The 15542-nt window shown below is 40.5% G+C and overlaps 1 protein-coding gene across 1 annotated transcript in view; it reads left to right on the top strand.

Annotated features, from left to right (window-relative positions):
* Nucleotides 1-15542, top strand: part of LOC125392825 (beta-1,3-galactosyltransferase 5) — a 580132-nt gene that overhangs the window by 157649 nt on the left and 406941 nt on the right. The window lies entirely within an intron of this gene.

Genomic DNA, 15542 nt, shown 5'->3' with positions numbered 1-15542 from the left:
ACACACACACACACGGATATATAGACTAAGTGTATATATATCTATATATCAACCATTAAGTGTAATTTTAATGTAGTTTCTCACCCTGCAGTGCCATCTGATGACAGAAGTAAAGTACTACATTTGAACATAGGCCTGTTTATGCTTGTCTGTGGCAGTCTCATAAAGCTAACTTGTAGTTTTTAATGTAAAATAGGAAACAATGAATAATTCCCTAGAGCGCCAAGCGTGGATGAATTCTGTCAACTAAAAATGCACCCTGGAGAAAAAATTGGCCATTGCATTGAATCACTGAACACACACCACTGTGGAACGGACAATTAAAAGAAATCCCACACTGGCTCAGAACTGAGAAATAGATGGTAATTTATTTAGGGGTAAACTCACAAATCAGAATTCTTTGCTTGAACAAAGAACAGAGATTGAATCCAGCATTCCTGCAATCCAGAAATTTGAGTGAGCATTTGGGGAAAAGGAAGAAGGGGCTGATGCAAGTGCTTTTGTAGTATGACTGGGAATCTCTTGGGTATATTTCCAAGTGTGGTATTACCTAATCCTGAGGTAGGTTGATTCCCAATATTCTGAAAAACCACCACACTGATTTCCTAAGTAGTTGCACAAGCTTGTATTCCCACCAGCAATGGATGAGTGTTCCCCTTACTCCACATCCTCTTCCCAGCATAGATTATCATTGGTGTTTTTTATTTTAATCATTCTGATTGGTGTAAGATAGTATCACAGTGTTGTTTTGATTTGCATTTCTCCGACAGCAAAGGAAATTGAACACATCCTTAAGTGTCTTTTGGTCATTTAAAATTCTTCTGTTGAGAATTCTCTGTTCAGTTCAGTACCCCATTTTTTAATTGGGTTAATTAGAATTTTAATGTACAGTTTCTTGAGTTCTTTATATATTTTGGAGATCAGACCTTTGTCTGATGTGGGGTTGGTGAAAATCTCCCATTCAGTATGTTGCCTTTTTATCTTAATGACTGTGTCCTTTGCTTTACAGAAGCTTCTCAGTTTCAGGAGGTCCCATTTACTCATTGATTCTCTTATTGTCTGTGCTACTGGGGTTATACATAGAAAGTGGTCTCCTGTGCCCATGTAGGCTACTTCCCACTTTCTCTTCTATCAAGGTGAGTGTGTTCAGTCTTATATTGAGGTCTTTTATCCATTTGGACTTGAGTTTTGTGCATAGTGATAGATATGGATCTATTTTCATTCTTCTACAGGTTGACATCCAGTTATGCCAGTAGCATTTGTTAAAGATGCTTTCTTTCTTCCATTGTATAATTTTAGCTTCTTTGCCCAAAATCAGGTGCTCATAGGTTTGTGGATTAATATCTGTGTCTTGGATTTGATTCCATTGGTCAATGTCTATGTTTTTTATGCCAATACCAAGTTATAGCTCTGTAGTAGAGTTTGAAGTCAGGGATGATAATTCCTCTGGAAGTTCCTTTATTGTACAGGGTTTTTTAAGCTATGCTGGGTTTTTGGCATTTCCATATAAAGTTGATTATTGTCCTCTCAAGGTCTATAAAGAATTTCGTTGGGATTTTGGTAGGAATTGGATTGAATCTAAAGACTGTCTTTGGTAGAATTGCCATTTTTACTATGTTGATCATACCAATCAAAGAGCATGGGTGATCTTTCCATTTTCTGGTGTTTTCTTCAATTTCTTTCTTCAAAGCCTTAAAGTTCTTGTCAAATAGATCTTTCACTTCCTTGGTTAGAGTTACCCCAAGATATTTTATGCTATTTGTGCCTATTATGAAAGGTGATGTTTCTCTGATTTCCCTCTCTGCTTCATTGTTCTTTGTGTATAAGAGGGCAATTAATTTTTTTGAGTTGATCTTGTATTCTGCCACATTACTAAAGGTGTTTATCAGCTGTAGGAGTTCTTTGGTAGAGTTTTGGGGTCACTTATGTACATTATAATATCATCTGCAAATAATGAAAGTTTGACTTCTTCCTTTCCAATTTGAATCCCCTTGATCTCTTTATGTTGTCTTATTGCTTTTGCTAGAACTTCAAGCACTATATTGAAGAGGTATGGAGAGAGTGGACAACATTGTCTTGTTCCTGGTTTTAGTTCAATGGCTTTGAGTTTCTCTCCATTTATTTTGATGTTAGCTATTGGCTTGCTGTATGTTTCTTTTACTATATTTAGGTATGATCTTTGTATCCCTAATCTCTCCAAGACCTTTATCATTAAGGGGTGTTGAATTTTGTCAAATGCCTTTTCTGCATCTAATGAAATGATCATACGGTTTTTGTTTCATTTTATTTATACTATGGATTGCATTGATTGATTTTTATATGTTGAACCAACCCTGCATCTTGGGGATGAAGCTTATTTCATCATAATGGATGATTTTTTGATGTATTCTTGGATTCTGTTTGCCAGTATTTTACTGAGAATTTTTGTATCTTTGTTCGTAAGGTCTCTTTAAATTTTTCACCTGGCCTTGATTTAATTTTGGTATATGGTATTTATCTAAGGACATGTCCATTTCTTTTACATTTTCCAATTTTGTGGCATACAGGCTTTTGTAGTAAGACCTAATGATTCTCTGAATTACCTCAGTGTCTGTTGTTATGTCCTCCTTTTCATTTCTGATCTTATTAATTTGAATGTTCTTTCTCTGTCTTTTGATTAGTGTGGATAGGGATTTGTCAATCTTGTTGATTTTCTCCAAGAACCAGCTCTTTGTTTTATTGATTCTTTGGATTCTTTTCTGTGTTTCTATTTTGTTGATTTCAGTCCTCAGTTTGATTATTTCCAGTCTTCTACTCCTCCAGTGTGAATCTGCTTCTTTTTTTCTAGAGCTTTCAGGTGTGCTGTTAAGTCTCTAATGTGAGCTTTCTCCATTTTCTTTATCTGGGCACTTAGAGCTATGAACTTTCCTCTTAGCACTGCTTTCATAGTGTCCCATAGGTTTGGGTATGTTGTGTCTTTATTTTCGTTGAATTTAAGGAAGACTTTAATTTCTTCTTTATTTCTTCCTTGACCCAGGGGTGGTTCAGTGGTTGACTGTTCCATTTCCATGAGTTTGTAGGCATTCTGGGGATGGAATTGTTGTTAAATTCTAACTTTACTTTATGGTGATCTGCTAAGACACATTTTTTTTTGTATCTGTGGATGTTTGCTTTGTTACAGAGTATGTGATCAATTTTTGAGAAGGTTCCATGAGATGCTGAGAAGAAGGTATATTCTTTCTTATTTGGGTGGAATTTTCTATAGATCTCTGTTAAGTCCATTTGATTAGTCACATCTGTTAGTTCTCTTATTTCTCTGTAAAGTTTCTGTCTGGTTGACCTGTCCATTGGTGAACGAGGAGTGCTGAAATCTCCTAGCATTAGTGTGTTGGGTTTGATGACTGCTTTGAGTTCCAGTAATGTTTCTTTTACATACGTGAGTGCTTTTATATTAGGGGCATAGATATTCAGGATTGAGACTTCTTCCTGATGAATTGTTCCTGTTATGAGTATAAAGTGTTCTTCTCCATCTCTTCTGATTGATTTTTGTTTGAAATCAATTTTGTTAGATATTATTATAGCCACATCCACTTTTTTCTTAGGTCCATTTAATTGGAAAACCTTTTCCCAACCCTTAACTCTGAGGTAGTGTCTATCTTTGTGATTGAAGTGTGTTTTTTTGTAAACAGCAGAATGTTGGATCCCGTTTTCAAATCCATTCTCTTAACCTGTGTCTTTTTATAGGTGAATTGAGTCCACTGATAGTAAGTGATATTAATGACCAGTGGTTCTTAACTCCCGTTATTTTTTTGATGGTTGTGCTTGTGTGTTTTCCTCTTTGAGTTGTGCTGGTGGAAGATTGTCAGATGTCTGTGCTATTGTGGGTGTTGTTGGCTTCCTTTGGTTGAGGTTTTCCTTCTAGTACTTTCTGTAAGGCTAGGTTTGTGGATACATATTGTTTAAATCTGCTTTTGTCATGGAATATCATGTTTTCTACATCAATGGTGAAAGAAAGCTTTGCTGGGTATAGTAGTCTGTGCTTGCATCCATGGTCTCTTAGTGCCTGCAGCACATATATCCAAGACCTGGCTTTCATGGTTTTCATAGAGAAGTCAAGTGTAATTCTGATAGATTTACCTTTATATGTTACTTGTCCTTTTTCCTTTGCAGCTCTTAGTATTCTTTCTTTATTCTGGTTTTTTGTGTTTTGATTATCATATGGTGAGTGGATTTTTCTTTTTTGGATCCAGTCTATTTGGTGTTCTGCAAGCTTCTTATACCTTCATAGGAATATCCTTCTTTAGGTTGGGAAAGTTTTCTTCTATAGTTTTGTTGAATATATTTTCTGGGCCTTTGAGCTATAATTCTTCTCCTTCTTCTACCCCTATTATTCTTAGGTCTGGTCTTTTCATGGTGTTCCAGATTTCCTGGATATTTTGTGTTAAGAATTTGTTGGATTTGCTGTTTTCTTTGATCAATGAGTCTATTTCCTCTATAGTAGTTTCAGCACCTCAGATTCTTTCTTTTATCTCTTGTATTCTGTTGGCTATTCATGTCTCTGTAGTTCCTGTTCTTTTACCCAGATTTCCCAGATCTAGAATTCCCTCAGTTTGTGTTTTACAACCTATATTCCAGTCTTCAAGTCTCGAACTGTTTCCTTTACCTGTGTGATTACTTATTCTTGGTTTTCTTGGGTGTCTTTGAGGGATTTATTAATTTCTTCTAAATTTTTGTTTGTCTTCTCTTTCATTTCTTCAAAGGAGTTTTTCACTTCCTGCTTAAGGGTCTCCATCATTTTCATAAGGTTACATTTAAAGTCAATTTTTTCTACCTATTCTGAGTGAAGGGTGTTCAAGTCTTCCTGTTGCATGTTCACTGGATTCTGGTGTTATCATGTTGCTTTTCAGGTTGTTGGAGGAATTCTTGCATTGGCGCCTGCCCGTCTTTTCCTTCAAATGAGGCCAGGAGAGTCTTGGCTTCTTAGTCCAATCTTTGCTGTGGCTTACTGTGTACTTGGGAGTTTTTCTTGGTCTGCCCTCTCTTAAGTCCCCTCAGCAGTGGATCTGGCTCTCAGATTCCCTCCACCCTGAAGCAGACTGTGCTGGTGGATTACTCTTGATCTCCTCAACATTGGACCAAGGCCTCTTGCTGGGCTCCAAGGACCTTGCAGACAAAAAGGTGGGCTTGGGGGGCATGTGGTATGGTACAAGGAAGCCCCAGTGTCAGGACCACTCACAACTGCCTCTCTAGACCCCACATCCCCAAAGCAGTCTGAGTTGTGCAAACCACAGACCCCACAGATGAAAAAGAGTGCTTGGGGGCTAGATGGGATGGGGTAAAGTAAGCCAGCAGCCAGGAACATGCCACACTGGATGGCCAGAAAAGTTTAGGGAATTAGAGGGTGCCTGGACTCTTTTCCCTGGGACCTTCTGGCCGGGCACCAACTGACTCACCACTCAGGATTTCCTCAGCACAGGAGCAGTCTCTTGTTGGGCTCCAATGACCTTGCAGACAAAAGGCTGGGCTTGGGGGACAGGGTGGTGTGGTACAAAGAAGCCCCAGCAGCAGGACCACTCACTACTGGCTCCCCAGACCCCTCAGCCCTGAAGCAGGCTGAGTTGTGGGATCCAAGGTCCCCACAAATGACAAGGAGTGCTTGGGGGCATGATGGAAGGGGGTAAAGAAAGCCACTATCCAGGAACATGCCCCACTGGATGACCAGTAAAGTTTAGGAAATTGGAGGGTGTCTGAGCTCCTTTTCCCAGGACCATCCAGCCATGCAGCCACTCAGCTTCTTTATGTCAGCGTTTAGTACTATGATCTTTCCTCTTAACACTACTTTCCTTGTGTCCCATAATTTTGGGTATGTTGTGTGATCATTTTCATTCAATTTTAGGAAGTTTTTAATTTATCCTTTTATTTCTTCCTTGACCCATTGATGATTCATGTGAGCACTGTTTAATTTCCATGTGTTTGTGGGCTTTCTGAAATTAGTGTTGCTGCTGAATTCTAATTTTAAGCAATGGTGATCTGATAAAATACATGTTTTTTTTTTCCATTTTTTGTATCTGTTGAGGTTTCCTTTGTTACCTACTATGTAGTCAACTTTTGAGAAGGTTTTATGAGGTGCTGTGAAGAAGGTATATTCTTTTTATGTTTGGTTGGAATATTCAATAGATGTCTGTTAAGTTCATTTGAGCCATGACATCTGTTAGTTCCCTTATTTCTCTGTTAATTTTCTGTCTGACAGGCCTGTCCAGTGGTGAGAGTGGGGTATTGAAGTCTCCAACTATCCGTGAGTGGGGTTTAATGTGTGATTTAAGCTTTAGTAGTGTTTCTTTTACATATGAGGGTTTCCTTGTATTTGAGGCATAGATGTTTAAGATTGAGACTTCATCTAGATGGATTGTTCCTGTTATGAGTATATAGTATACTTCTCCATCTCTTTTGATTGATTTTAGTTAGATATTAGGATAGTTACACAAGCTTGTTTCTTAGGTCCATTTGATTAGAAAATCTCTTCCCAAACTTTTACTCTGAGGTAATGCCTGTCTTTGAAGTTGAGGTGTGTTTCTTACATACAGCAGAAGACTGGATCCTTCTTTTGTATCTATTCTGTTAGCCTTTGTCTTTTTATATGGAATTGAGTCCATTGATATTAAGAGATATTAATGACCAGAAATTGTTAATTTCTCTTATTTTTTTAGTGGTAGTGTGTGTGTGTTTCCCTTCTTTGGGATTTGTTGGTGTGAGGTTATCTGTTGCCTGTATTTTTGTGGGTGCAGTTAGCTTCCTTGGATTGAGGTTTTTCTTCTAGTACTGTCTATAGAGCTGGATTTGTGGATAGGTATTGTTTAAATCTGCTTTTTTTCATGGACTATTTTGTTTTTTCCATTGATGGTGAATGAAAGCTTTGCTGGGTATAGTAGTCTTGGCTGGCATCCATGGTTGCTTAGAGAGTGCAGCACATCTATCCAGGACCTTCTGGCTTTCATGGTTCCATTGAAAAGTCAGGAATAATTCAACATGGTTTGAAATTAGAATTAAACAGCAACACTAGCCACACTGAAATTAAGCAGTGCTTTTTTGAACCACCATGACGTCAAGGAATAAAAAAAGAAAGAAATTAAAGAGTTTCTAGAATTCAGCAAGCATGAAGGCACACCATACCCAAACTTATAGGACACCATGAAAGCAGTGCTAAAATGAAAGTTCATAGCACTAAGGGCTTACATAAAGATAGGAGAGAAATCTCACACTAGTGACTTAACAGCACACTTGAAAGCACTAGAACAAAAAAGTAGACTCACCCAGGAGGAATGGACAACAGGGAATAATCAAATTGAGGGCTGAAATCAACAAAATAAAAACAAAGAAAACAATACAAAGAATCAATGAAACAAAGAGTTGGTTCTTTGAGAAATTCAACAAGATAGACTAAATCTTATCCAAACTACTCAGAAGGCAGAGTGAGAACATCTAAATTAAGAAAATCAGAAATGAAAAAGTATCATAACAACAGACACTGAGGAAATCCAGAGAATCATTAGGTCATACTACAAAAACCTGTACTCCACAAAAGTGGAAAATGTAGAAGAAATGGAAAACTTTCTGGATAGGTACCACACTTTAAAATTAAATCAAGACCAGGTAGACAATTTAAATAGATTTATAACTTTCAAGGAAATAGAAGCTGTCATCAAAAGCCTTTCCAAAAAAACCCAGACCCAAAAGGTTTTGGTGCTGTAGGAAGTCTTATAACCAGTGGTAACCATCGCACTGGGGTGTGGCCTCTTCTACTACATAAGCCAAGGTAGAGCATGCACCCACTCTCTTTCTGGTTGCTGGATTCATTTTCTGTTCTCCATTCAAGCAGAGGATTCTGATTTGTGAGTCTACCCCTAAATAAATAACCATCTATTTTTGAGCTATTGTGGGATTTCTTTTACACATTCTTCTTTATTCCTATGTCTAGAACTCCAAGGAAGAAACAATAATATACAGAACTTAGTATAGAGACCCGCCTCTGGGTCCACCGAGATGGCCTGGCCAGGAAGCTGAGAGAATGAGCACTTACACATAAAAGGCACAAGTGGAGCAGTGGTTGGGCAGTTTCCCACAGTCAGGGAAAGAAACCATGAGGTAAATGGAGCTCTCTGTTGCTTGGTGTGCAAGTTCATGGTTGCTTGCTCATTGGCCAACAAACATGAACGTCGTGTTTTTCCATACTCTGTCTCAAATCCCTTTAGCCTCAAAATCAGAGTCTTCTCGTGTTTTTGTGAGTGATGTTGCTCCTTCTACAGACCCCAGGAAAATGCCAGGGATCACCTCTATTCTGGATGGATTTCTCCTCTTATCCTAGCTGGCCACTAGGTGGTGACAGACCTCATCAACCAGAGCTCTAAGACAGCAGCCTGAGTCTCCAAAGACAGATACCTAAGACAGCTGGAGAATGCAAGGCAGGAAGCTACAAGTACTTTCAGGAGTTAAAAGTCAACTGATGACAGAAAAGGAAAAATCTGGGAAGGCAGCAAGGGACCTGCAGCCTCAGGAAGGGTGGGTTTGCTTTGGAGAACATTTACATGAGTTCTGAAGTCCAGTTACAGGAGTTCATTTGTGGGGAGACTAATGCTTGGAAAGAAGTCTTCAGAAAATGTGTTCATGGTGTTATATGTTGTTTTTCCTGGAGAGACACAACCAGCTGTTCCTCCCCTTTCCCCCAAACAATGGCAGCTAAAGTACCATTCTACCAATGTCCAATTTGGGGAGTCCATGTGTTTATTGGACTTACTTATACAACATGCATTAGGGATTACTTACAGTACATGGGGAACCCAAAGCATCCATGCAGTGAAAACATATAAACCCAACATGATGTTCTCCACAGAGGTGTAGCCTTACTGAAGGAACTATTCAATCAGGAGTTTTCAAAAAGCCCATGGCAGGCCCAGTCTCTCTGCCCAACAATCAGGTTGTAGCTCTCAGCTTCTTCTCCAGCACTTGTTTACGTACTGCCATGTTCCCCACCATGATGATAAAGGACTTGCCCTCTGAAACAGTAGGCTAGTTCCTGATGTGGGATTTTCCTCTGTATACTGTGAATATGTTTTATTATCATTGACTAATAAAGAATCTGCTCTGGGCCTATGGTAGGGAAGAATATAGCAAGGCAGGAATTCTATGCAGAGATAGAGGAGAAAAGAGGGTGGAGTCAGGGAGATGCCATGTAGCTGCTGATGGAGACAGACACCTGGAACTTTACCTGGTAAGCCACAACATTGTAGCAAAATAAGAACTAGAACTTTTCATGACAATGAGACACATCTGCTCTTGGCAGCACCAATCTACTTCAAGAGAAAGATGGGCATCGAAGAGGCTCCTTATGGAGTTGGTTAGCCATTTGGCCAAGAAAGTGTTCTTGCCTGAACTGCTGAACTGGACATTCAGAATCCACAGAAAAATGACTGCTGAACTTACCTTAAGCTGAGATGGTCCTTTGGGATTTCTATTTGATGAAAGAGTCTGTCAGACATTCTGCAGGACACAGAAGAAAGTGACTGAACTGTCTTTGAAATTTCCTCCTTCATGGAAAAGTCTGCTAAATACTATGGGCTTGTAGGCTGACAATGGATGCCCCAATGGTACAGAAGAACTTGGCAGACCAGGCAGGTAAAACCTTTTTCACTGCATCAAACTATGACAAGACAGGTTTGACCCTAAACACTGCATCATCCTGAGATCAGGAAAATTGAGACCCAACGAATGGCATCATTCTGAAGCAAGACAGATGAGACCCGACACCCTGCATAATAATGAGACAAGGCAGGTGAGATCATACACTACTGCATCATTCTGGCAAAAGGCAGGTGAGTTGATACACTCTATCATTCTGACACCAGGCAGATGAGACCCTACACACTGCATCATTCTGAGACAAGGCAGTTGAAACCCTACATGCTGCAACATCTTGAGAGAGCAAAGAAGGTGACACCATACACATTGCCTTACACAATGCAAATTAGACCCTATACTTTGTCTCTTCCTGAAACATGGCACATTAGACCCACACACTGCCTCATTATAAAACTAGACATGTAAGACCCTACACACTGTGTCATTCTGAGACAAGGCAGGTGGGATGCTACACACTGCATCATTCTGAGACATGGCAGGTGAGACCCTGAGCTACAACATGATTCTGAAACCTGGCAATTCAGACCATACACACTGCAGCATTCAGAAGGAAGCCAGGTGAGACCCTACATACTGCATCATTCTGAGACAAGGCGGGTGAGACACTACACTACTGTGTTGGAGGAGGGCCTGCTTGTTTGTCCTGGTCACCTGTCTAGCTTAGTCCAGAAATAACCACACAGAAACTGTATTGATTAAAACACTGCTTGGCCAAGAGGCTCTAGTTTCCCACTGGTAACTCTTATTTTAATTTAACCCATTTCTATTGATCTGTATATTGCCATGTGGCAGTGGCTTACCAGCAAAGATTCGGCATGTCTGAGTCTTCTAGTGGCTCCATATCCTCTTCCTAACTCTGCCTTCCTTTTCCCAGGATTCTGTTTAGATTTCCCCACCTACCTATGCTCTGCCCTATCAACAGACCAAGTCAGTTTCTTTATTCATCAATTGTTGTCAGAGGTTTCCATCCTGCCTGGTTCCCACAGTCATTAAGTCTCAAAGAAATCACACAGAGGTGTACATTAACTATAAACTGATTGGCCCATTAGTACAAGCTTTGTATTAGCTCTTATAATGTATATTAGCCCATTATTCTTGTCTATGTTAGCCACATGGTTCAGTACCTTTTACAATGAGGCAGTCACATCTTGCTTCTTCTGTGACTGGTCAGGACTGCAGAGGAATGGGCTTTCCTCTTCCCATAATTCTGTTTTCATTGACCCACCTCTACTTCCTATCTGGTTGTCCCACCTATACTTCCTGCTTGGCTACTGGCCAATTAGCATTTATTTAAAATATAATTGACAGAATGTAGACTTTTGTCCCACACCACTTTCCCCTATTTTTTTTTAAAAAAAACAAGAACTCTGAATCTAATACCCTTTGTTTAGCTTTTCTCCTGACCATTAGCCATAACAACTTGTAGACAACATTCTACACAAAGGAAAATATTCATAGTCCAATTTTGAGGAACGTGGGCATAGTTTTCCAGGCTGCTTCTGGCTGGTTGGGGGCACTGATAATCTTATGAGTACCTAAAGAAAATTTAGAATTATGATCAACTCCTGACTGGAATATCCTGTGAGGCTTGATCATCTCAGGCAGCAGTCTTGAATCTGTTCTGGATGTAGAACTCAGACATCCAGGCCATCTGTTCCTACAGGAGATTTCTCAGGTAGTCTTTCTTGATCAAACCTGATTTTTCTTAACATAGAACCAATCCAGAGCTTCTCATTTCCTGTGGAAACAAAAACAAATCCTCTTCTCCAAAGTAACATACCATTTGACTTCAATTTTGCAGTCAAGGTATTTTCAAAATACCTATCTTGGATTAATTCAGCAGCATTTATAAACAGATATCTTTTAGCAGCTGTTGCTACTTCCTCCGTATTCGTACAATTCAAAGAGAGCATAATAACGTACAGTATCCAGACTTTCTGTGTATTTTTCATCTTTTCATGGCTTTATTTTAATCTCTATTTCTTTTATTTTTACTTTTAATTTTTGGTTTTCTTAGACAGGTACTCTGTGTATCTTTGTTTGTCCTGGAACTTCCTCTGTAGACCGGCTGTTCTTAAACTCACAGAGATCCGCCTGTCTCTTCCTCCCCTGTGCTGGGATTAAAGGTGTGTGCCACCACAACTTGAACTCACAGAGGTCTGTCTGTCTCTGTCTCCCAAGTGTTGGGATTAAAAGTGTGTACCACCACACCCAACTACTCTCTTTTTTTCTTTTTTCTTTTAAGGACTTTAACCTTTTTCTTTTCTCTCCCATGTGTGCATACATTTTTAACACACTGTAAACTATTTAGAGGTTTTCTTCATCTTTGAATCTCTCTTTACTGTATATCTCTCTTTTTCTGACCATGTGAGTCTTTAATTTGCGAAGCAATATGGAGAGGATTAAAGCTGCGGCTTTGATGGCTGGATCCAGCCCATTCCTTAGCTTTCTGAGATTCCAGTCTCATGGCAGAGGTACTGGCTGTTGCCATGTTTATTGCCACAACTCTATGTCATTTAAAGTTCCTTGCCACCAACAGAAAGCATGTGGTCAGCTTTACATCAATGCTCTTTAAGCAGGACCTCTTAAAAGAGCTGCAATTTTTTGCAGCTGAAGCTGGGTCAGGAAGTCTCTCTTAAATAAGAGTCCTTGCAAGCAGAGCCAACTGAAGAAAATGCTGCTATTAAGAAGCCGTGTTTAACTCTATTCTTTTCTATCTAGAATAACTTCCCAAGCTCTTTCAGGATTTATGGGGATGCAGTCGCCCCATGTTGGGAGCCATTTGTTGTTGGAGGTTTCTGTCCTGCCTGGTTCCCACAGTTATTAAGTTCCAAAGAAATCTCACAGAGGTCTACATTAACTATAATCTCTCTGGCCCATTAGTTCAGGCTTTGTGTTAGCTCTTATAATGTATATTAGCCCATTATTCTTGACTTTGTTAGTCACATGGCTCAGTACCTTTTTCAGTGAGGCAGTCACATCTTGTTGATTCTTCTGTGGCTGGTCAGGACTACAGAGGAATGGGCTTTCCACTTCCGATAATTCTATTCTCATTGACCCGCCTCTACTTCCAGACTTGTTGTCCCACCTATACTTCCTGTCTGGCTACTGACCAATAAGCATTTATTTAAAATATAATTGACAGAATATAGACATTTGTCCCACACCAGCAAGTGGTATTCACAGCATACAGAGAAAAACTCCATATCACTACTGCATCATTCTGAGACCCGGCAGGAGAGACTCTACATACTGCATCATCTTGAGACAGCAAGGCAATTAAGACATTACACACTGCATCATCTAGGGACAAGGCAGGTGAGACCCTACACACTGTATCATTATGAGAACTGGCAGGTGAGACACCACACACTGCCTCATCCTGAGACCACAAGGAAGATGAGACACTACACACTGCAATATTTTCAAGAAGGCTGGTGAAACCCTACACACTGCATGATTCTAGAATCAGGCAGTTGAGATACTTTGCACTGCCTCATTCTGATCAAAGTCAGGTGAGACCCTATACAGTGCACCATTCTGTACAAGGCTGCTGAGACTACACACTGCATTAACCTGACAGAAGGCAGGTGAAACATACATATTGCATCATTCTGAGACAGAGCAGATGAGACAATACACACTGCATCATTCTGAAACAACACAGATGAGACACTACAAACTTAATATTTTGAGAAAAAAGCCAGGTGAGACCCTATGCACTGCCTCATCCTGAGACAAGAGAGTGAGTCTGTACACATGGCATCATCCTGAGACCAGGTAGTTCAGACCATAAACACTGCACCATTCTCAGAGAAGGCAATTGATACCCTACACACTACATCAACCAGAGACAAGGCAGATGACTCTGTAAATACTGCCTCATCCTGAAACAAGGAAGATGAGACCATACACACAGCCTCACCCTGAGAAAAGCTAGGTGAGAGGCTACACACTGCATCATCCTGAGACAAGTCAGGTGTGTTTCTACACCATTGCACTATTTTCAGACAAGGCAGGTGAGACTCTTCACCCTACAGCATTCTGCAACAAGGCAGGTATGACCCTATATACTTTTCATCCTGAGACTAGGCAAGTGAGAATGTACACAGTGCCTCATCCTTACACAAGTCAAGTGAGTCCCTACAAACTACCTTATCTCCAGACAAGGCAGGTGAGACCTTATACACTGCATCATCTTGAAACAACAAGGCAGGTGAGACCCTGCACACTGCATCATTCTGAAACAAGGCTGGGGAGAGATTTCATACTGTATCATTCTGAGACATTCCAGGTAATACCCTACATGTTGCATCATTCTGAGACAAGGTGGGTGAAACCCTACACTACTCCATCATCTTGAAACAAGTGAGGTGGGACTCTACACCCTGCATCATTCTGCAAAAAGGCAGGTATCACTCTATACACTGTCTCATCCTGATGCAAGGCACGTGAGATCCTACACACTACATCACCTTGAGACAACAAGGCAGGTGAGACCCTGCACAGTGCATCAATCTGAAACAAAGCAGGTGAGACTGTGCTCACTTTATCATCCTGAGACAAGACGGGTGATACCCTCCTCACTGCCTCATGCAGAGACAAGTCAGGAGAGATGCTACACAGTGCATCATTCTGAGACATGGCAGGTAAGTTGCTACACACTGCATCATTCACAGTCAATGTAGGTGAGACCACAAACTCTGCCTCATCCTGAGACATGGAAGGTGAGACCATAACACTGCATCGTCTTGAGACAAATAAGCTGGTGAGACCCTACACACAGCACCATCTGGAGACAAGTCAGTTTATTTTCTCCATTCCTTTATCATTCTGAGACAAGGCAGTTGAGACAATACACACTTCATCATTCAGAAACAAAGCAGGAGAGACCATACACACTACATCATTATGAGACAAGACAGGTGTGATCTTACATGATTCCTCATCCTGAGATAAGGCATGTGAGACCCTACATACTGCATCATCTTGAGACAACAAAGCAGGTGAGACTCTGCACAATGCATCATTTGGGACAAGGCAGAGGAGACCTACAAACTGTGCCATTCTGAAACCAAGCTGGTGAGACCCTACACACTGCATCATTCTGAGACAAGGCAGGTGAGACCTGGAGTTGACCTGGGATTGAGTTGGAATGACAACAGCTCTCTCTCTCTCTCTCTCTCTCTCTCTCTCTCTCTCTCTCTGTGTGTGTGTGTGTGTGTGTGTGTGTGTGTGTGTGCACATGTGCATGTAGAGACCAGAGGTCAACTCCAGGTGTCATTCTTCACTCCTGGAACTTGCCAAATAGCCTAGGCTGGTTAGCCAGTGAGCCTCAGGCATTTGCTGCCTGCACCTTTCCAGTGTTTGAATCAGCAGTGTATGTCACCATGCCCAGCTTTCTATTGAAGATGGGACTCAGGTTCTTGTGCTTGCACCAGCTGAACCAGTCTTGTGAGCAGTCTTCTGATTCCAAGTTCCAGGTTCCCTCCATCCTAGTTGTATACTGCGATTCCTGTACCTCAGTCTGTTGCCTCAATGCCCATTCAATATGGAAATCAAATAGCCTTTGGCATGTAATTGACTGACTCAGTAAGTTATGAAATATTGCAAGAGCCATCGTGCAAACTCTCAGGGATCAAGGTTCCTCCCAGCCTCTAGTCTCTCACTAACTGATGTGAAGTTTGGATTGGACTGGAAGAGCAAACCCAGATTTCTTCCTGTGGCCTGTGTTGTGACACACAGCAACATGAACTGCTTTGTGGGGGAAAAATCAAATCTGTGGCCAAATGAATTTGGGTAGTTCTGGAGAAGATACTAAAATTTCAGAGATTTATTTCTAATTATGATAAAGGTATTAGCATCATTTT

This window comes from Myodes glareolus, chromosome 2 (genome assembly GCF_982192425.1).
Source record: "Myodes glareolus chromosome 2, mMyoGla1.1, whole genome shotgun sequence".
Classification (NCBI taxonomy): Eukaryota; Metazoa; Chordata; class Mammalia; order Rodentia; family Cricetidae; genus Myodes; species Myodes glareolus.
The sequence above is the reverse complement of the archived record's forward strand: the minus strand, read 5'-3'. Positions and strand labels throughout refer to the sequence as shown.